General features: G+C 38.7%; 1 protein-coding gene and 1 long non-coding RNA gene across 3 annotated transcripts in view; one reads left to right on the top strand and one right to left on the bottom strand.

Annotated features, from left to right (window-relative positions):
* Nucleotides 1–23905, top strand: part of LOC127572206 (guanine nucleotide-binding protein G(I)/G(S)/G(O) subunit gamma-2) — a 44486-nt gene that overhangs the window by 11921 nt on the left and 8660 nt on the right. The window contains exon 2 of one of the 2 annotated variants that reach the window (XM_052019141.1): nt 16899–16997. The exons of the other annotated variant lie outside the window; for it this stretch is intronic. The gene's annotated coding sequence lies outside the window, so the exon portion shown is untranslated. The remainder of the gene's footprint in view (nt 1–16898; nt 16998–23905) is intronic. 2 annotated transcript variants of the gene reach the window in all.
* Nucleotides 457–23348, bottom strand: LOC127572216 (uncharacterized). The gene is made up of 3 exons (XR_007956605.1): nt 23217–23348; nt 22341–22457; nt 457–587 (listed from the first exon to the last, which is right to left on the bottom strand). It is a non-coding gene; the product is annotated as an uncharacterized LOC127572216 (long non-coding RNA).

Raw genomic sequence — 23905 nt, 5'->3', positions numbered from 1 at the left:
TGGAAACTTTAAGGGTTTCAATAAGGAAATTGACAAATTATTGACATTTGAAAGGTTTCATGGTTATGAAATATTATAACTTTTATGTAGAGATATTACAGAAAAATGAGCGATTGCACTGGCAGACTAAACAGAATCATGGAATTGCGAGAATAAACCATTGAGTCTGTGCTGGCTCTCTGCAGGACAATGCACTCAGTCCCATTTCCCTGCTCTATTCCCATTACCACAGCCCTGCAAATTGCTTTTGGACTGTTGGGTGTGTCCTTATTGAAAAGTGCTACATATTCTCATCTGCTGTACTGCAGAAGTCTTCAATAAATGCAACTTGGCTTACTATTCATGGGCACTTTCTAGATCTCAGGGTGGATTTTTAACCTTAAATATAAGTGGCTAAAGGGTAGGTGATATTCTCTGCAAATATGAGGTATCCTAACTCAGACCACTCACCCATCACTCCAGTCTTGTCTCTTTAAAGTAGGCATACTCTTGTGGTGACCAGGTCATTGAAGCTGACTATACCCAACTGTGAATCTGATTCGGTGGGTGGTGTACAACTTCAAGCAATAGGCCAATGACTGGCTTTCCTGTTATGAGAAAAGAGAGATTTTAATTGTAAGGGACACATTTTGGAAGGAAGATTCTTGGTTGTTTTTCTTCTGCATTAATACTTTCCATTTATGGAATTATAAAATGCCTCCAAGTTGTAGCATGATCCATGCAGAGGTAAGTAGGTGGACCTTTGCAGCTGGTGAAAATATACAATGTTTATTGTTCATAGATATTAGATCCAAGAATAGCCTGCATTCTGTTTTAATATATGATAAACCATCATACAACACTATTTTAAGTAGATACAGAATGATGTCACTAAACTTAACCCAGGCTCTGTAACATGTAGTGTAATGAATTATCCTGAAACAGTCGAGAACTAAAAAATTATACAGTAGGTTTATCAAGGAGACCGTAGGCTGTAATTTCAACACTTAAACAACGTTGCCTATTTGTTCCATAGAAATACATTACTCCTTAATTAAAGTTTTATCAGTGAAAGTTGTGAAGTTCATTCAGTGTTTTTGTTTTTTTAAGTGACTGTCAGGTGGAATATATTCCACACTGTCAACACCAAATCACTTGCAATGAAGGACAGAAAAGTGATGAGCATAGTGATAAAGCTTGTTAAAAGTGATAAAATTTTGAAATTAAATAGATTAAGGGATATGAGGAAAAAAATGAGAGGACTCGAGTCACAGAACACCCATGATCTCATTGAATGACAGAACAGGTGAGGAGCTAAATAGCCTATTCTTGTTCCTGGATTGTTTCTAACCATATCAAATTTCCCGAGTGAGACTGCTGATTTTTAAAATTGTAATTATTACCAACTTTTCTGCAATTCTTTGCCGCTGTCTTGCTCTCACTGGAAATCAAATAAATACAATTCCAGTAATATCCTTGCAATTACCAATGATATATTTTAAAGTATGTCAAAGCAGGGTGATGATTCATCCTGGTTTTCAGTCCTCACCTGGTCACCTGAACACATTTTTGTTTCCAGTTCTGAAACATTAAACTGAAACCCTTTTCATTGACGCAGTAAAAATCAAGGGCCAAAATGAGGGTACTGTGGCCCTGCTCTACAGTGGCAGTAAAGTATGGAGTGTCAGAAAAGGATGTTTGGGAGTAAATTAGTGAGTGAACTGAGTATGTGAATGGAGGGTTGGGACAGTCAAGTTGGGACTAGACATGGAGATGGGAGGTTAATGCTAATCTAATTTCCTTAATGGGAAGTTGCCAGAATCCAATCAGGTGCCAATTTTACATGCCACCATACTTTAATTTTCATCTGATCAGGGTGTTATCTAAATGGCTGATTCAATCATTTTCTATGTTCCTGGTGGACAGATTAAATAAAAATTATCTGCAAAGTTGAACTGATCCATATGAGTGACAAAGGTGTCTAAAACAGCCCTTGCAATGGACATCCGTGAGAGTGTTCTCTTCATCTTCCTCAAATTGACATGGCCGACCACATCACCCTCCTCCTACACCTCTCCTTTCTTCCTCAGCCCTTGCCAGGTTACATTTTTATCTAACTGGTAGAACCCTGATCTTTGTTTTCAGAAGTTGCCAAGAGGAAGCAGATAGTTGAGAAATGGGAAGGGACCAAGGTTGCTGAATCTCCAGATATAAGACTGCCTGAGACCTTGAATTAGTCTGTTTCATCTTCTGTGATCCTTAAACTTGAAGCTTCCAAACTCTCCTTCTCATGTAGTAAAACATGCCAAGTCCTGTTCACACATCATCCTTGACCTCATTGCCATGGCCCAACAATGCCTTCATTCTAAAATTCAAATTCTTGATTTCAGAACTTCTTGTTCTCAACCCTTCCAATGGCTGAAATCTTCTACAATCCCCTTAGATCTCTGTGTTCTTCCATTTCTGATCTCTTGAATTTCAATTGTCCACCACTGGGATCTGTGCCTTGGTCCTAAGTTCTGGAATTCCATATGTCTCTCTATCTCTCTTCTCCCCCACCCAGCCCCTCCCACCACCACCATAAGATACCCTTTAAAACCAATTTCCGACCAATACTTCGGCTACCTGTCCTATTTATTTGATACTGATTCACATTTTGCAATGATAACACCGTTATGAAACATCTTGGCTTTGAAAGACATAAAAAGAAGCTGCAGATGCTAGAAGGTACAAACAGCAAAATGCTGGAAACGCTGAGCAGGTCAGGTGGCACCTGGTAGCGAGAAACAGAGATAATGTTTCAGGAGGATGATCCTTCATCAGAACTAGGCAAACTTAGAAAACAAGCATGTTTTAAGTTCCAGAGAAGATTAGAAGGAACTAAAGGAATGCCTGTGAAAGGACAGAGACCAAGAGAGGTTGTGATGCAAATGTTGGTGTTACTGAGCTGGGTAGTGAAGACTTCTTCATTGCAGCTGATCTGCTTGGAGGAGGTGTAAATGGAGGCAGATGAATGAGGGTAGAGGAGAGAAAAAAAACAGCTTGGGAGCTGTGAGATACAAAACACTTCAGTTGCTGGAAATCTGAAATATGAAAATGCTGAAAATACCCTACAGGTCAGGGAGCATGTGTGAGACTTAAAAATGGAGTTAATATTGTAAACTGATGACTTTAATGAGAACTATTTGGGTCTAATTCAAACTGGAAAGGCTTAAAATCTTTAGAAATGAAGGTTGCCACTTATATTGTTTCTCTGGGGATGGTTAGAACAATAGAAATAGCAACATGGAAAATACAGAAGTACAAAGAAGTTTGAATTAGGAATTGAATTTAGTACAGTCAGGAAGGCCATGAATTATAAGAACAGACAAGGGAAATTCTTCCTTTTACAATGCAATCTCAGGTTTCTTCCTGTAATTGGCACTAAACAGAATTGTGCTGTAATCAGTCAGGGAAGACATCAAGTCTGCATGTGGAATATTGAATTTTAAATATTTCTGAAAACAACTTTAAACTTTCTGGAAGTGAAAATGGGGACATATAAATATACTGCATTCATTAAAAAAAACTGAACTAAACAAATACAATTTTGAATAACTATTGCAATTCCAATTTGTCCGTACCCACAGATATTCTTATTCCTCTCCAGGCTACAACAGAATCTCACAGCTGACTTCAAAGGAAATCAAAACTGAGGGAGATATATAACAAGTTGCTGAATTAATATTTTCCAACTTACATTGTTACTCAAAATAAAAATTAACCTGTCACTGTAAAGTAAATTTAATAATCTCATTGTCAGCTTGGAGGTGCAATTCAAAATGTTGCACTTGTGGGTTTTCCATGATCTCCATCTGTTGTTGGAATAAGTTAGAGCTGTCCTGCTCAGTTCTTTGTTCCCAGTACTGACAAAGACCTCCACTGCAAAGCTCCTTGAACTACTTGAATGTGATAAAGCTTACTCAATAGTTCAGATGGGGACTTAAACTAAGAATGAGTTGGATCTTGCCACAAAGCCACACTATTCGCACAAAATACTTTCTAGATTTTCATTCCTCTGAATATATATTGTGCTTTTCAAGGGTTTTGATGTGTAACATTTATCATACTGGGGCTCCAATGTCAGCATCAGACTCTCCCAGGTCAGATATAACTAAGTAGACCCACGGCAAGCAATTGTGTTGCTGCTACATTTGCCTGTTTCAAAGAAAAACTTCTTAATTAAGAAATGTTTCTGGGGTGCATAGCTTCTGGTTACAATCTTTGCACCCATTGTCCCTGCTATTCCTGTTGCCTGAACACTTTTTGAACACTGAATAATTTTCCAAGAGGATTCCCCCACTTGTCCACCATAGCAATTGCAAAAGAGCTTGGAAAATGGAATTAGGACATTTGCACCACTTTTGAAGGAATTCTGCAGTTCTCCTGTGAAAGTAATTCTGAGAGAGAGGAAACGCCTTATAAAATTATCTTTCAATCATTCCGGGTGAAGGTGTGGTTTACTTCTTTTTTTTTCTTTTTATTATTAAATTTCTGCTTAAGTAGCACTTTGAATATCTACAGCCACATTGTCAACAGCTTCCACACACAACAACACATTTGATTGTTAGCAGAGGACATTTTAATGTGGGCATATAATAGCAATAAATCCACCACTGAGCCAAATTATAGTATTTAACATTTGAGCCAGTCTAACTGACTGGATCACTTACGTTTGTAAATCTAACCCTCATGTATCTAATCAAACAGCAGATTTTTTAGCATTTGTTTGGAAGTTGTTTCCAATAAATGTATGTTTTGTTGTAGGACTGTGGACTTCACTATGGTGCCAAAAGCTGTGATGATGCCCACATTCTAGTTATTTATTATACTATGTCTAAAACTAAAATCCTTGTGCTGTCCATTATTTGTATGAAATTAAAACATTTAAACTGTAGGTCAACTCAGAACATGGAAATATGTTTGGTCTCCTGATCTGACCTCCTGAGTGTACCTAGGTCAAATACTCTTAGGAACCCTCAAATGCTGCATAGCCCTGCTTAGAATTTGCACTGGCTTGTGAACCTCCTGAGGAATTTTAAAAGTATGATAAATATCCATATTATCAGAATAGATTTATATGTCCAAAAATTGAAAATTAGTAGTGGAGAGAGTAAGGTTCCATACAGAGAATGAACCTCTACCTCAAAGCTGATCAAATGACTACAGTCTGCATAGTAGCAAAATGCTGTTGACTTGTGCATTGCAGTCAGCAGAGTCAGATTTTTCCCAGCAATTTCTTGAAATATTTGTCTCTTTGGTGTCTTTGAATAATACTGCAAACGAGTCCAAGAATCAGAATCAGAATCAGGTTTATTATCACTGACATATGACATGAAATTTGTTGTTCTGGGGCAGCAGTACAGTGCAAAGACATAAAAATCTATAAATTACAAAATTAAATAAATCATGTACAAAAAAGGGATGATGAGGTAGTGTTCATCGGTTCATGGACCATTTAGAAATCTGATGGTGGAGGGGAAGAAGCTGTTCCTAAATCATTGAGTGTGGGTCTTCAGGCTCCTGTACCTCCTCCCTGATGGTAATAACGAGCAGAGTGCATGTCCCGGATGGTGAGGGTCCTTAATGATGGATGCCGCCTTCTTGAGGCACCGCCCCTTGAAGCTGTCCTCAGTGGTGGGGAGGGTTGTGCCCGTGATGGATCTGGCTGAGTCTATAACCCTCTGCAGCCTTTTGCAATCCTGTGACACAACCAGTCAGAATGCTCTCCACTGTACATCTGTAGAAGTTTGTAAGAGTCTTCGGTGACATACCAAATCTCCTCAAACTCCTCACAAAAGTAGAGCTGCTGGCGTGCCTTCTTTGTGATTTCATCAATGTGTTGGGCCCAGGATAGATCCTCTGAAATGTTGATACCCAGGGACTTGAAGCTGCTCACTCTTTCCACTGCTGACCCCTCAATGAGGACTGGTGTGTGTTCTCCCGATTGTGAGCAGCTCCATGCTTGGGGACCTTGCTCATTGGGAATTGGATTGAGACTATATAGTTATATCCCTTGGAAAGACAGAGAGAAATCAAACACTGTAGTCCAGATTCAAACTAAGTGTACATGGATAAGGGGATATAACCATGTCACATTCTTCACAACGTTGAACTGTCACATGATTCAATTTTAAGTCAATCAATAGGAGCTGCAACTTATAATGTGATCAAAACTGACAGTGACTCATGTGTATTTGCATTAACTTTTTAAGTGCACTTTGAATGTGCTTCCAGAAATTACTGGGAATGCTATTGTCTGGAATGTATGTAAACTTACTTTGCTAGGCTATGTATTCCAACAATCAGATATTTTTGATCTTTTTCTCACAACAGAAGTTTTGAAATGTTACTTCCATATGTTAACAGAATGTAATTTACTTCCTTGTTATTTTTATCGCATCCAAAGAATTTTATTTTTGAGTATTGAATTTTCCAGTTAACAGCAGAAGAATTAGGAACTAACAACATAATTCATGTCACCATGATCTGATAGCTGGTCATTGTCTATGTTTTTATTATATCGTTGAAAAAGGTTTCCTTTGGAATCTGCAAAGCTGCCATTTGAAATGTGTTCAAAACTTTGAACATTAGTGTAGTCTAACATTTGAAGTCTTAAGGAAATCATATTTATAATCATTAAAGTGGGGAAGATAATTAGTAAGTTAGACAAACCAAATGAACTACAAGATGATAGCTGAACACGGTTATAGGATCACTGAAGCTCATTCTGTTAATTGTTCTCCACAGTCTGGATATTTTCTGGCTATTAATCCTACATTCAACTTCACAATCTGTTTACAGAACTTACAGCAGAAATGCTTTACGATCAATGTCGTATCAATGTCTTATTTAGCATTTACTTGTCAAAAGCAAATCCTTATTACTGACCTCACAGTGAGTATTAGTGAGATTTTTATTTCATATTAAAAAACGTTGGGCTGAAAATGTTGTATATGTTTTTCATTCACTCCTGAAACACTACAGGGTTGGAAATACCTTTGTGCCCTTAATCAGATACAACAATAAATAGGCTGGAATTCTGCAAATGACCTGCTATTAGAATAATGAGTATATTTGTATTGGCTCACTGGGGAATTTTGGGTTAATCTGGAATGAGATGAAATTAAAAACATTTTGAGTTAGTTGCATGCAAACAAATAACTGATTACATTTACATGACAGAATACAACATGTTAATAGTTCAGAAGGACGCATCAAAATAAAGCATGAATCCCGAAGCTCATCACAAAACCATGGATTTCACTGCTTATCATAAAATGCTGCATCTTTCATGTTACCACAGGGCAGGTGACACTCAGGTCATCATTAACGAAAACACTTACAGCTCATCAGAAAGCATACCCCTCAGTGTTCCATAAAACAACACCTGGAGTAATGGGAAACCCATGGGAAAAATCTTAATTCTGAACTCACTCATCAAAATGTGATTCTCAAAGGAGACAGGTAGTTATAAGGAAATCACTGTTTAATGACTGTTCTGATTCCCACTTTCCCACTGGAAATACTAAAGCTGTGGCCTTAGAAAGAATATGTAAGTTTAATAGCCAAATGCCACTGCTGTGCTGCACTTTGGTGAGCAAAACCTTTGGGGATGAGCTATGACTAGTTTTTCAAATTCCATTACTAAAACCTGATGCAACATCTAAGTCATGGTAGGGCATGCTGGTATATTTCCCACTCCCTTTTAACTCATTGGGTTCACTAGCAAATGTACCATATAAAAAAGTGAAATAAAAATGTGTTATGGTAACATCCAAAAGTCTGCAAAATCTGCTAATTTGCAGCAAGCTTTGATAATTCAGCAACTTGAAAGTCCCAAGATTGCTGAACTATCAGTGTTCTGCTATATTACTGACAATACCATTTCTTGTCACCTGTTAACCCATGTCTTATTTTTTCTGGTACTTTTAGTGGTGAACACGTGGGCCTAACATCACTTTATTTTGGTGCCAAATCTATTGGCGAGGACTCTTACAAATCATGCCATGGTAGAGCAGGGTATTCCAGACAGGCACATCTGGATTCTCATGTTGAGGACTCCAGAATTTACTAGCAGTTTTTCCCTGCTGAGTCCCAGGGAATGTTAATCTTATATCGTTGTTTTCACAAAATCCAAAATGTCAATTCTGTGACTTACTTTTTAGGCATTAACCCATTCCTGAACTATGGTGTGTAATTAATTTCCTCAAAGCTCAAATTATCAAACTTAATGCAAAACCATACAGTTAGCTAAAGGGTCATACTTAAATGATAAATGATAAAGTAATAACCTACTTAAAGAGAAAAAAAGTTTATCTTATCCAAAGATAACTGGCCTTGTTAAATGGATAAGATCTAAATACAAAAAATATTTAAATTACAAAGTTACAAATTTCTTTAATAAACTGCCTCTCTACAGGCAGAATGTTGATTTGATTTTGGAAATCAATGTGTTAATATTTTTACTAGCTTTTTAAAGTCTATAGTTCTGACCATTTGGTCATTTCTCTCAACTTAATTGCCCTACCACTAAGGATTCAGTTGCCAAGGTCCAGCAAAGCATTCTGGAATTACTTTCTCAGCTCTGTCTCTTTATTCTTTTTTACTATAAAACTGTCACATCTCAGATCCTCTAAGAGTAGTGATATTGTTGGAGAGATAATTAATCAAGCAGTTGAAATGGTAATACAATCAAAGGGAACTTTATTTAGATTGGGCAAATGTATTTGAGCCAGCTTTATGGAAGAGTGTGTCATGGGATTTATTATGGAGCAGTTATTTAATTGGATGGGGTTAATTAGAAATCTCATGGTATTTGAGCCTTTAGGGGAAAGTGACCATAATATCACAGAATTCTGTGTGAAGTTTGAGATGGACAAATTAAGTTGAAAATTACCCTTGAACTTCAATGAAACTGATTATGTAGGTATGAGGGGTGAATTGGCTAATATGGATTGGGAAATTAGAGTGAAAATTTGCTGGTCAACAAATAATGGCAAATATTTAAAGATACATATTGCAGTTCTCAATGCATGCACATTTCATTGGGAAGATAAAAATTTCAATGGAAAAACGATTCAATCATGACTAAATAAATAGGATAAAAAGAGATATAGTTCCAAAGATGCCCACATGTTTGTTAAGAAGAGTGGTCTTTGGGAGAATTTTAGGAATGATGAAAAAGATTGAAAAGGGGTGAAGTCGGAGCATAAAACTAAATTGGCGAGAAATATTGTATAAAAATTTGTGAAAGCTTCTAGAGCAATGAAGGAAAAAGAGTAGCATAAATAAATGTGGGTCTATTGGAAGCAAAGGCATGAGAAATAATTATATGGTCTTAAGAAATGTTGAGGCAATTTTGTAGAAGATTTAATAAATATAGCAGAAACAGGGAGCTAGGTGTATATTGACATTGAGGATCTTAAAGTAAATAAAATAACTAAAAATAAATTACTGGAGAGATTAAAAGAACGAAAGGCCAGTAAATCTCTTGGACCTGACTGTCTACCAGGATTCTGAAAATAATTAGCAGGAGAGTAATGGCTACATTGATGATGATCTTCTAAAATCTCCTAACTTCTAGATCAGAGCCAGCAGATTGGAAGGTAGAAAATGTAACACTACTGTTCAAAAAAGGAGGGAGAAAGAAATTGAGAACTACAGATCAGTTATTCTGACCCTAGCATTGTCAGCACAATGCTGGAATCTATTGTTAAGGATGCGATAACAAGGCATTTAAGTACCATCAACCTGGAATTATGTAGCGAAATTCTTACTGAACAAAAATATTAAGACCTTTATGATGCTGTAAATGGTAGGCTGGATAAGGCACAAAAAGTGGATGCAAAATCTCTGGATCTTCAAAAGTAATTTGTTAACATATCATACATACACTACCACTCATGCAGTTGGTGGGTTGGTACTACAGTAGATGGACACAGTTTAAATTAAAGGCCAGTAACAGAGTAAGAATTAGCTGTACTTTTTCAGGTTAGCAGGCTGTTATTAGTTGGCAGTCAACCATTCACAATTATTAATGACAAGTGAAAAATCAAAATGTTAAGTATCCAGTCTGCATTGTGTAATAAAGCAACTTAAATGAATGCAGTGTTGGAGCCATCCCTGTCTTTATATGGGATATATGGAGAATTCTCTACATGTCCTATTCATGGCCCATCTTTTACATTTTTTCCTGGCGTATTGTCATCAATTCCTGCTCCACCCAAACTGGAAAATTCCATCATCTAATACCCCACAGCAATACTTTTTATTTGGAGATTAACTCCAAATTGGGTGAACACTTCAGTTCACCCGCAAATGTGACGCTCTGCTTCCAGTCACCTGATTGGCACAAAGAGAAGGGGTCAGATGGATGGTGCACCCTACCCCTGAACTCAGCTTTCAATGGAGAAGGCTGCAGGTCAAAGGTCTGCTGGTCTTGGATGGTGAATGGGCAGCTGCTCCACTCTCCACTTCAGAGCTCAATCTAGCCCATTGTTCTGCTGCAAGTTTTGACAAGCTTTTGGATAATTGCGTCTCCTTGGGCCCCACCACTTTCTCCTTCCACCTCCACAAGCTATGATTAAACACGTAATTGTCAAAGGACAATCAGTAGTTCCTGACACCTTGGACTACTGATTTTGCTCTTGTGATAGCTGTGCTGCGCAATGGCCCTTAAGTCCATTAAATGCTCGGGGGGAATTAACTAGAAAATTGAGGCATCAATGGTTAATTCCTGAGTGGGGAATAAGTAACAGGGTGGTGCAGAACCAAGAACATTTGCACAATTAAGTTTCATTGTGAGAATTTTGAAATCATCAAATGTTCTGCACTTCTCTATTTTTGATATTTGGAATAATGGTTGCTATTTTGGTTAGAGGTATGGATGGCAGTACATGTTGTGTCTTTCACTGCCACTGTTGTGCACAAGACAACCTAATGACACATCTGGGCACTGATGATTTTTGTGGTGAACTTTATCTTTGTAATCTCAATGCAATCATCATATGTTGGTTAGACACCACTTAAAGCTGATAATGCTCCAAGATCATGGAGTATGTATACAAGATTGCTGATGTGTATTTCATATCCAGGAAACTTTTATGTTCCAGTTTTTGCAGAAAAATAGTAAACTGAGCAAAACAGTTTAAAGCTACACTCGCCTTAGCAATTATCTGTGCAAATTCCCAAAGCAGCTCCAAAAAGGTGGGGACATGTTTGGCACAGCTTTGTGGGCCAAAGGGCCTGAATTGTGCTGTAATTGTTCTATGTTCTAAAGTGGCAAACAAGCTGTCATTCTGCAGACAGTTGCCATTTGTATGTCCATGTTTGGTGGCTTATAATCATTGTAGAAACTTCCTTTACTGGCAGCATGATAGTCATGTGGGTGAACTTTTCTTTCTTTTTTAAGTTTTGTGCTTCTTGTAACTGACTATTTTGCAACACCCATCCCTACACCAGCTGGGCCAGAACTGGCCTGTTTTTGTTAAGTTGCTCTGGTGAACAATTGTCCATTTCTATCAACTTTTATATGTCATTTGTTTTGAAATCTTTGGAACGTAGCTTCCCACTGCAACAAACATTTGCCTTAAATGCTGCCTCTGATCCAAATTAAACCCACACAATTGCTTTGTATAAAGGTCCCAGAGTATAAAATGGACAGCTTTGCAATACTTACTTGAGTTCATATGGGTATTACTTTTTGAAGAGTCCATGTTTCTTTATTAACCCCTCAACAAGAAATCTTGGATTCTATCATAAAGGAGTAGCAGTAAATGAAGTGACTTGAGCTTAGTGGACAGAATTCTTGACCTTCCCCCAGCTTCAGACCACCATTTAGCCTACCTAGTCATTCAGCAGCAACACACAAAACTTAGCAATATATTGGAATGACTTTCAGTTCATATTTTTATTGCTAGTAGACTCACTAAACCTGCAGGTTTACCTGTGAGTGTGATATTTATCAGAATGCAAACTGCATGCTGCTCTGTAGCAGGTCAAAGTGACTAGAAGTGTCTGGCTTTGGTGTTCCATCCAAATGCCTCAGGGTGATACTTTGGATCAAAAAAAATTACAAGAATGCTTTAACTCACATTACTAAACTCACCAAAATATCACAGTAATGACATGACTTGTTAAAATACTCCAAGATGCAGAAGGACCAGAGTGTCCTTGAGTGTGATTTACAAAATGGTAGCATGTAGGTACTGCAAGTAATGAAGAAAACTAGCAGATTGTTATCATTTATTACTAGAGGAATTTAATATAGAAGTGGGGAGATTATCCTTCAGCTTTATTGGTGCAGTATTAGTATCCTTATTTAAGGAAGCATGTTTGTATGTTGGAAGCAGTTCAAAGAAAGTTTACTAGACCAATACCTGGAATTGGCAGGTAGTTTTAGGAGGAAAGATTGGATGGAGTAGGCTGGTATCTTCTGGAGTTTAGGAAAAACATTTAAGGTCCTGAAGGGCTTTCACAGTGTAAATGTGGAAAGGATGTTTCTTCTTGTGAGAATCTTGAACTGTCTAAAAATAAGCAGTTACTATTTAAGCAAAGATGAGGCAAAATATTTTCCCTCAGAGAGCTGCGGATTTTTGAAATCCTCTTCCTGAAATGGGTTTGGAAGCAGAGTCTTGATAAGAAGGTGAGGGATTACTATGGGTAGACAGGAATATGGGCCGAGTTGAAGTTACAACCAGATCCGCAATGATCTCATTAAACGGTTTAGCTTGGCCACCCAGCTTCTAGTGGCTTAAATCTTGGATGCTTGTAAGAAAAGGAGGTTGAGTCAATTGCTGTGTCTATGACAAGCATGGGCACAACTCAGGAACATTTGAGGCTCCGGTCCATACACGGGGCCAGGGTTGCCATACTTAGGAACCTGGCTGCACTCATTTCTTGAATGTGCTCATTCCCTGAAAACTATGCTGTAAAGTTGTTTGTCACCTGCCACCAGCAATTCACTATATCTCGCTGACATTGCTGAGTAGATAGTTCATCTCTGTTTCCTCCTGAGGTCCCCAACATCACACAGCCGATTCGATTCACCCACATGATATCAAGAAATGGCCAAGAGTATTGGATACAGTGAAAACTACTGTAACAAATAATATCCAGGCTGTAGTACTGAAGACGTGCACTCCAAAAGTATCTGCACCTCTAGCCAATCTGTTGCAGGACAGTTGCAACAATGATATTTATAAAGCAAAGTGAAAAACTGACCCAGTATGTCCTGTTCACAAAAAGCAGGACAAATCCAATTTGACTAAGTATGGCCTAGTCTCTCTGCTCTTAGTCATTACAAACTGATGGAATGTGTCTCTAACAGTGATATCAAACAGTGCTTAATGTCCAATAATCTGCTCACTGGCACTCAGTTTGGGCAAGCACAGTAGTGTAGTGGTTAGCGTAATGCTTTACAGCGCCAGCGACCCGGGTTCAATTCCGGCCACTGTCTGTAAGGAATTTGTACGTTCTCCCCATGTCTGTGTGGGTTTCCTCCAGGTGCTCTGGTTTTCTCCCACATTCCAAAGACGTACAGGTTAGGAAGTTGTGGGCATGCTATGTTGGCGCCGGAAGTATGGTGACACTTGCGGGCTGCCCCCAGAACACTCTACGCAAAAGGTGCGTTTCACTGTGTGTTTCGATGTACATGTGACCAATCAAAATATGTTATCTTGGGTTTTGCTGTAATCATCCAGCTCCAGACCTTGTGACAGCATTGTTCAAAGGGCTGAATTCCAAATGTGAGGGTAGAGTGACTGTCCGTGCATCAAGAAGCATTTGACTGGGTGTGGTGTCAAGGAGCTCTGGTAAAACTGGTCAAGGGGAAAGCATTCCTGTGGTTTGAGTCAGACCTTATACAAAGGAAGATAGCTGTGAATATTACATACAAAACAGAAGCAGGATGTTCAGTCCCTTGTATTTGCTCTGTCACTCATAAGATCTTGGCTGATCTTTACTTCAGGACCACTTTCCTACACTAAGCCATTACACCTTGATTCCCTTAATATCCAAAAATCTATCCACTGGTCTTGAATATACTCAGTGATCAAGACTCCATAACCCTCTTGGCTGAAAGAATTCAAATTCTGGGTGAAAAATAATTATTCTCGTCTCCATTCTGCTTGGCTGACTCCTTATTCTGAAGCTGTGACCCCTGGTTCTGGACACACCAGTCAGGGAAATCATCAAACCTGAATCTGCCTCATACCTATCCTTACATAGAATTTTGAATGTTTCAATAACATCACCTTTCTCTAGCGAGTATAGGCCCAGTCTACTTAATATCTTCTCAGAAGCCAAATCCACCATCCCAAAAATCTAGCTGGTGAATTTTTATTTCATTTGCTCTAACAAGTACAACTTTCTTCAGACAGGAGGCCAAACCTGTGCATAATATTCAGGTGTGGTATCATTGGGGCCTCATATAATTCCAGTAAGATGGCTTTACTTTGATACTCAGATCCTATTGCAATAAAGGCAATGCTGTGTGCAATACTGCTTGCCCTTCTTAATTACTTGCTGTGCCTGTACATTAACTTTCAGTGATTGTGTGCCATACAAGACACTGAGGTCTCTGAACATCAACACTCTTCAATCTCTCAACACTTAAAAAATGTTCCACTTCTAATTTTTCTACCAAAGTTTACGACCTTACATGTTTGCACCTTATATTCCATCTACCTGGAACTTATCCATCCAGTAAGTCTGTGCATATCCCGCATCAAAATTATGCCCCCTCGTGTGAGCCATTTTTGCCCTGGGAAAAAGTCTCTGACTGTCCACTCGATCTATGCCTCTTATCATCTTGTACACCTCTATCAAGTAACAACTCATCCTCCTTCTCTCCAAAGAGAAAAGCTCAAGCTCACTCAACCAATCCTCATAAGACATGCTCTCAAATCTGGGCAGCATTCTGGTAAATCTCCTCTGCACCCTCTCTAAAGCTTCCACATACTTCCTATAATGAGTCGACCACAACTGAACACAATCCTCCAAGTGTGGTCTAACCAGAGTTTTATAGAGCTGCAACATTACCTTGCAGCTCTTAAACTCAATACCTTGATCAATGAAGGCCAACACACCATACACCTTCTTAACAACCCTATCGACCTGTGCGGCAACCTTGAGGGATCTATGGACGTGGACCCCAAGATCCCTCTGTTCCTCCACACTGCTAAGAGTCCTGCCATTAACCTTGTATTCTGCCTTCAAATTTGGTCTTCTGAAGTGTATCACTTCACACTTTTCCGGGTTGAACTCCATCAGCCACTTCTCAGCCCAGCTCAGCATCCTATCAATGTCCTGTTGTAATCTACAGCAACCTTCTACACTATCCACAACACCACCAACCTTCATGTCATCTGCAAACTTACCAACCCACCCTTCCACAACCTCATCCAAGTCATTTATAAAAATCACAAAGAACAGGGGTCCTAGAACAGATCCCTGCAGAACACCACTGGTCACCGACCTCCAGTCAGAATACACTCCATCTACAACCACCCTCTGTCTTCTATAGGTGAGCCAATTCTGAATCCACACAGCCAAGTTTCCCTGGATCCCATGCCTCCTGACTTTATGAATGAGCCTTCCATGAGGAGCTTTATCAAATGCCTTACTAAAATCCATGTACACCACATCCACTGCTCTACCTTCATCAATGTGTTTTGTCACATCCTCAAAGTATTCAATCAGGCTTGTGAGGCACAACCTGCCTCTCACAAAGCCATGCTGACTGTCCCTAATCAGCCTATGTTTCCCCAAATTCCCATAAATCCTGTCTCTAAGAATCTTCTCCAATAATTTGCTCACCACTGAAGTAAAACTCACTGGCCTATAATTTGCAGGGTTGTCCCTACTCCCCTTCTTGAACAAAGGAACAACATTTGCCACCCTCCAATCATCTGGCACTAGTCCTGTGGCCAGTGAGGATGGAAAGATCACCGCCAAGGGTACAGTAATCTCTTCTCTTGCTTCCCATAATAACTTTGGATATATTCCATCCAGCCCTGGTGACTTATCTATCCTAAAGATTTTCAAAAGTTCCAGCACATACTCTTTTCTCACGTCGACATGCCCTAGCATATCAGCCTGTTGTATGCCATCCTCACAAACATCAAGGTCTCTCTCACTGGTGAATACTGAAGCAAAGTATTCATTAAGGACCTCCCCTACCTCTTTCGACTCCAGGCATGTTTCCTTTTTTTATCCCTGATTGGTCCTACCCTCACTCTAGTCATCCTCCTATTCTTCACATACGTGTAGATCTTCTTTCAACCTGCAGCACATCTTCATTCCTCTCATCTCCAAGCTGCCTGTTCTCCTAATATTAGTTATTCATAGCTAATTATTCATTGTAACATTTCCAGACATTTATTAATCTGAAATGAAAGGAGGTGGGATCAGATGTTTTACTGAGATATTGTACTAATAGTACAATTATTAAGTTACAAATATTTAGTGATGGGAGGGGATGGAATTCTAGCCTTTATCTGAGCTGGAGCTATGAGTAATTCTGGCTATCTCCATGATATGGCTGAATCTAAAAAAATTTAAAAATATACATACGCAAAATTTAGTACTCTCCTATACAATTTTATTCTATTTGCAACTGAACATTATTTTGGAGGCACGAGACTGAAGATGCTAGAATCTGGAGCAACAAGCAAATTGGTGGAGGAACTCAGTGGATTGAGCACCATCTGCGAGGAGAAAAGAATTGTTGACATTTTTGGTTGAGACCCTGCATCAGTCCTGATGCACAGGTGCTGTTTGACCATTTAAGTTCCTCTAGCAGTTTGCTTTCTGCTGAGTATTATCTTACTTCTGCTTAAGTTCCACATAAAAATTGATAAATTGTGTCTTTGTCTTAGGCTAAGTGAACAGGCTGTTGGAAGAACAGGAAACTATAAGGGGATCAGAACAAAACCCAAAAGCTCAGAGAGGACATAACAGTGACACTGCACATTTAGGTAAAAAGTTTGCTTCTGGTCTTGTTTTTTAGTAATGTAGAAGAAATAAACTTTGTTTCAGAGGGGTTCCTAAACAGAAGAGGTTAAATTATATGTACCTGTGTAATACAATGGTATGAAATACAAGAGTGTGACACAATGGTACGAAATGTTTAATTTTCCAATTTGTATATATTGCATAAGAGCTACATAACAAGATTAACTATGATATAAAATGAGCTAGCTTCAGACACTAATATTATTGCATTTTTTAAAATTTTCCAATTTGGACTAGAACAATATTCACCACCAGATTTGGAAAGTGCGAGATTGTGGCTACTTAATATTGGTGGTGAAACAAAATTCAGTAATGGGTGAAACAGTGTGATGAAACCTCTAATCCACTTCAGATTCAGTCAAGTGTGTTTTATATCTGCATTATAAATTTGCATTTATCAACTGATTTTATACTTCAAATAGAATTTATCTAACTGTGCTTTACCTGAGTTTCATTTCAAATATATTTGAATTTATTCTGAAGTGCATGTTGTCATTTAGTGCTGAAAATATTGGATTTAACAATAATAGTTTACTTTATGAAATTGTTGCTTTGCAATTATTCATCTGCAAGTGAACTCAGGGGATCATAAAGAAGTTTGACCGGGTTGCAGTTTGAGTACAAAACAAGCCGAACAGTACTGGGAAGGAGCCTGACACGAAGCTTTCAATATTACACAAGTCAGCAGGAAATCCTTTTGCTTTGCACTTTAGAAGATAATGCAGGAGACTTGAAAAATTGTCAGAGGCAAAGCCAAAGCTAATTATATTCAATTTAGCCATCATGTATTATCATAGATAATTGCTAGCAACAACTAATACAGTTGGAAACGCTTTACTTTGTCGCTTGCAGCCTGAAGAAACTTGCTTCTAGAGAGAGTGCTGGAGTTAATGAAAGTGTTTTTCTTGCTGAGTCAGCTGGAATTGCCACTGATGGGCAGAGGAGCTCTGGAACCCTGACTAAAATACTTGGAAGAATAGAAAATGCTCTGCCAGTGCTTTGCTTACACCGTCCATCGTATGGATGTAGAACAAAGCAGCATGCAGCTCATTTCAGATGCTAAGCTGAGATAAGGAGGCTATTTGGCCCATCAAGTGTGTGCTAGCTTTCAGAGCATACCCATCAGTCCCATTCCCCTTCATTCCTATCTGATCTGTTCACTCTCATCAATTCCCAGATCCTTTTCCCACCAACCTACACATGGAGCAATTTACAGTGGACAATTAACCCATTGATAAGCACACCTTTGGGAACTGGGAGGAAACTGGAGCATCTGGAAGAAACCCACATATTCACAGAGAAACATGCAAAACCCTCACAGACAGCACTGGAGGTCAAAATTGAATCCAGGTCATAAGCCATGCAGCAGTAGCACTAACTACTGTGCCACTCTACCAACCAGCATGTCTTTGGAGGTGGAGTCTCTGAGGTCCTTCTCCAGCACTCTGTATTTTGCTACTTGGTCCCACAGCTCCCTTACCTTTTGATGCTTTCCATATCCACTTTTTCCTTGACTCAATGCCAGCATCGCTCCTCAGCCCCCCTCCACCTCTCAATATCTCCATATCTCACTCTCCTGCCTCTCAATGCCTCCATGTCCCACTCCCTTGCCTCTCAATGTCTCTATGTCTCTCTCCTCCCTGCCTCTTATTGCCTTTCAGGTCCCATTCCCCTGCCTCTCAATCTTCCATGTCTCTCTCCTCCTCTGCCTCTCACTGACTTCTATGTCTCATTTCTCATATTTCTTCTTCCTTATGACATAGAAGCCTATTCAGCTGAGTCTGTACCAGCTCTCAGAGCAATCCCATCTATTCCATCCCCCACTTATTTCCACGTAACCTGTTCTCTCACAAGCCCTTCAATTCTACCCTGATTGCCCACTATCAAAGAGCAATTTATAGTAATCAATTAATCTACCAACCTGCACGTCTTTGGGATGTAGGAGGAAACCGGAGCTCCTGGAAGAAACCCACATGCTCACAGGGAAAACATGCAAACTCCACAGAGACAGCAGCAGAAGTCAGAATTGAACTCGTATCAGTGGATCTGTGAAGTACCTGCTACACCAATTCCTCATCTCCTCCCTTGCCTCTCAAAGCCTCTTTATATCCCAATTAAACCCAAAATATAGCAATTGTTACTTGTCACTAATTGTAATAGTGATAGTATTACACCCAAACATAGGTGTAATGTTGTTTTAAAACTATTTGACACTGGATTTTAAATTATTTATAGCAATCACCTTATTTTTATTTTTCTTTGCTGTGAGAAGGAATTTCTAGGTCTATGCACTATATGCAATATTATTCCTGCAATGCCGTTCCCATCCTTATAAAATAATGTGAGATCCAAGAAAGACATAAACTAGGGATGAACATTTTTAGTGATAGAGTGAAATGAGAACAGAGAAGGTTTCATGAGATTTTGGTGGCTTTTCTAAACACTGAAGTCTATATATAGGGGAAAAAAATCCACTGAGCAGGGAGGCAGTACCTAATACTTTTATGTAACGTAATCACCACAGTAAGGGAGATTTGAGGATTTATTTTTTAGTATTTTTTGAGGGTATTTTTTAGGGTTTTGAATGTTCTGTGGTGACGGAAAACAGAATTCATCAAATCTTTCAAACTGGAAGAAAATTGCTGTAAGATGTTTTGTTTTTAGAATGCAGGTAAGGAAATGAAGACTGTAAATGAAGACTATGAGAGAAGCTAAGATTGTATTTCAAACTGCTTGCTGAAAGACTTGGTATTTCACCAAGAAACTACTGGACTTTCTTCAGCACCTGTAAGATAAACAGGAAACCTCAGTATCCTGTTCTGTGAAAATGTGTACACGATTTTCACAGTGCAGCAGTTTCTCAGTGATTGGTTGTAGATTTCCATGTAGACTGTTCTTGCTGTGTTTCTTCTTCACATAAATTAATAAAATTTAAAACAATTGACTCACGTTTGTTCTTACCTGGCCCCAGGTACCACAGGAAAATAACAAATATTTAGAACTTGTATTACAAATATTTAACAAACTAGTGCTGTAGAATTTGGTTGAATAAGGGATGATAATAATTGGCTTTTTCAAGATATTAGGAGAAGCCAATAGAATAGATAAAGAGAAACACTTTCTGCTGGTTGATAGATAAGTCCAGTTTGGATACTTCACCTAAAAATCAGGTCTTCCAGCAGTGCAGTCAAGAAACACTACTGCAAACAAAGAGTGCTAGAAGTTCAAAATGCCTCTTTGCAAATGATAACTCATGTCAAGTGAATGGTTGAATCCTGATGCAGGGTTTTGACCTGAAATGTTGGCAATTCCTTCCCCCCACAGATGCTGCTCGAACCTCTGAGCTCCTCCAGCAGATTGCTTGTTGCTCCAGATTCCAGCATCTGCAGTCTCTTGTGTTTCAAGTGAATGGTTAATTTTAAATCTGAGTTTGATAGATTTCTATTCACTAAAGGTTTAGAGATTGTAGGGTCAGGTGGATTTAGCCATGATCTTATTGAATGACAGGAAGACACAAGGGACTAAAATTACCTATTCCTGTTCCTGTTTTCTGTGGATTTTGAATTTGTAGGTGGCCTTGACCAAAGTCATTTAAGTAACTATTCTAGGCATTCCTCCGTATTTCTGAATGATATAGTAAGTTATCCTGTTTATTTTTGGTACATTTATTGTCCAGGGCATGGGACATAGTTTTCCTTTTTTGCTTAAATTTCCTTAAACCTTTTGCAGTGTTTTGAATCATGGGTAACCTCTCTCCTTACCCTTCCTGTGACGTAAGACATTCCCTTACTCATCAATGTTCTTTATGTTTTATTGCAACAATCCTTGTCATAATGGCTGTGGCTATGAGATGATAGTAAATTACATTTGTAAATGAGCACAAATTAACTTGCATGTATTTCCAACAAATGCTAGAGTTTCACCAAAGTGCTAGGGAGGAAACAGCTGTCCGTGGTGTAATGAAAACAATAGGGCGATTGTCTCTTGAGGTGAGAGGAGCTAAAAGAAGAAACAAAGGAACCAGGAACAAAGCAGGGCTATGGATCTTGAGAAAAGTAAAGAATAGTTTGTGCTTAGAGATATCCAAATAAAGCTATTCCCTCAACCATACGTTCCCTTGACATCACTGTCAAGGTGCAGGAAAGAGCCTAGACCAGCTAAAGCAAAGGGAATTTGTGTAATGAATGCTCTTCCTGAATTTGCCTGTGGCACTGAGGAGAACCTAATACAAAGCAAGAAAATTGTTCTTTTCTAACATGGTGCAGAAACTAAAGGCTAACATTTTGCAGGTGAGTGCAGGACAAATAAATACTTTTCTGGCAGTTTCATATCTGTGTTACAAGCCATTCTTTAACATCACAGAATATAAATTGATCGCAAAGAGCTCAAACATCTGGTAATATTGTTTCCTGAACTGTGGGAAAGTTTACAGCCACAAAGCTCTTTGGCTGTTGGGGCTTACTTTTTTTTAACACCAGGTGTTCTTGTGGCCTCTTAAAGAGAAATGTTAATTCAGGATCAACAGTGTTAAAATATCGACAGTATCCCACCATACCAAAATTTAGACTGTATCCCATCATTCCACCGTTGCATGGTAAAACTGTATCGAGGTCACACAGTGCCAGATTCAAAATTGTTTTGCCATGTAAGTTATGGAAAGTATCAGTTGATTATAGGTCACTAAAGGCTTCAGGGGTCTTAGAAAATGACAGCTGCAACAGTATCTCCCTCATTCATGTTTCTGAGATGCTGAAATGAGTCACTAGTTTAAAATAATAACACAGGTAGTTCACTTATGAAAGAGCTCACAGTTTCAGCACTATTCTGGCTGTGACTTACTTCAAACAGGCTGCTTCTGGAGCTTTCCACACCAAAATACTGTTGCAACACAGTGAGTAGTTAGTCATATTTTATATTAATTAAAAGATTACCAGCCTGAATAACCATTGTTCACAACCAATACTATATATTCCACATATGTTGCACAATTGCCTTAATCAATGAGGCTTAGGAAGTGAGAAGTCATAGAACAAGGACTGAGAGAGTGGATAAGTTAGACTGTGAATCAAATCATGTTCAAGAAGAGAATGGAAGAATGATTGGACTAAAGAGAAACAGCAAGAAATAAAACCTAAAATTTGAATTTGTCATTACTAACATTTCCATCAACAGTTCACAACATGCAAAAACAAGATTCACACTTTTAAATACTCATTCTCTGAGCCAGAAAGGTTGATTGGCAGTCATTAACTGTTATTGGAGTGAATTGAGTTGTATTCAGTCAGCCACCTGTGGTGCCTACTTACCTGCTTTTGCTTGGGTCAGATGCAGAGGGTCAAACAAGCTGATTCTCCAGCCAAGATGTCAGGCTCAAGGGGTGACGAGGGTCTCAGCTACTGTATGCCTGGGTGGAGCCTTGCCTCCTGTCAAAAGTGGGAGACCTTTTTAAGTTTTTAATCTCTGATTTTCAGATACATCTAAAAATTACCAATAATCAAAAAAAATGACAATTTCAGAAATAAAAGAATAATTTAAAATGCATTGAAACACGAAAAAAATTTAAAAACATTAACAGGTTAATAATTTAACTTCTTTTTTGCCTCCTAATTTCCAGATCAGGAGTCTGCATTCTGATGAATGGCATAGGATAACAGAAGTGGATTCCACTGTGTAATACTGGGAAATCCGAACAGGTCCAGTCTCTGCTGTTGAACTCCACATGGAGTCCAATGACAAAGCAGAGTGATGGATGTGCGGGTCTGGAATTGTGGAAGTTTGGCATAAATTGGGCAAGAACTTACCGGGGAGCAGCTCGATCTCATTGATTTCCTTCTGAAACACGAGACAGAGACAGCATACTTTGTCCACTAATAGGATACCTCCGCTGTTGGTTACTAGACTTAACTTTCTGTGCAGCTTTAATGTTTAGCTAATTTGTAATTCATGGGGTATCCTTCCTCTCTCCCACTCGCTAACTGATCTGTTGTTCAGACACCTTTTCCCAGCTTAAATGAGGAAGGTGACATAGTGTCCAGTAGATCACAGTGATTTTTCCAAACTTGTCATCACTGAACAAGACTTGCCACATCAAGTCGGCATTATAAAACAGCTTCACCAAGGTGATCTTACAATATAGCAGATCAAAAGTTAGATCAAGTAAAGGAATAGAAAATCAGAGTTACCTTATAATAACCTGTCATTTTTGCAGTATTATGAAGTAAGATCAATTCATTTGCAATTCAGATGTAACAATTTAACCATTGCCTTACTACTTCAATAAAAACAAATCGCTGGAAACACTCAGCAGGTTAGGCAGAATCTGTGGAAAGAGAAACAATTAACATTTCGGGTCAGGGACCTTTCATCAGAAATGACCCTTACTTTCTCACCCTATGTCAATGATCTAAAGTAATCTCAATGGCTTTGATAATTTAAAAAAAACCTCAGTTTCTTCTCTTTCATTGGGACTGGGTTCAATTTCTTAATTCTCCTTATGATGGAAATTTCTTCATATTTGCTTTTTCAAAGGCAATAATATCCTTTCAGTTGTATGGCAACTGCTATTGCAATGTGATCCAGATAAGGTCTATAGTATTTTTAGCTGTTAATGTCACTGTTGGTATTTGTTATTTCCAATAATCCTTTCTCTTGCGGTCCACCAAAGCCTGTGCATGTTATGAGCAGAGATGTGCTGTTATGTGTGAACTAATTTTGGTGCAGAAGGATCTTATGCTTGAAGTTTCTCAGGTAACATTGTGGTTGCAGTACATACATGCTGTTCAGATGGGGTGACAAGGTCAGCAAAATTTGACTCCTTTATGTTTACTGAGGAAAATCACATCCTGCCATGCTGGTAAAATTGCTTTCTGAA

This window comes from Pristis pectinata, chromosome 1, assembly GCF_009764475.1.
Source record: "Pristis pectinata isolate sPriPec2 chromosome 1, sPriPec2.1.pri, whole genome shotgun sequence".
NCBI lineage: Eukaryota > Metazoa > Chordata > Chondrichthyes > Rhinopristiformes > Pristidae > Pristis > Pristis pectinata.
The sequence above is the reverse complement of the archived record's forward strand: the minus strand, read 5'-3'. Positions and strand labels throughout refer to the sequence as shown.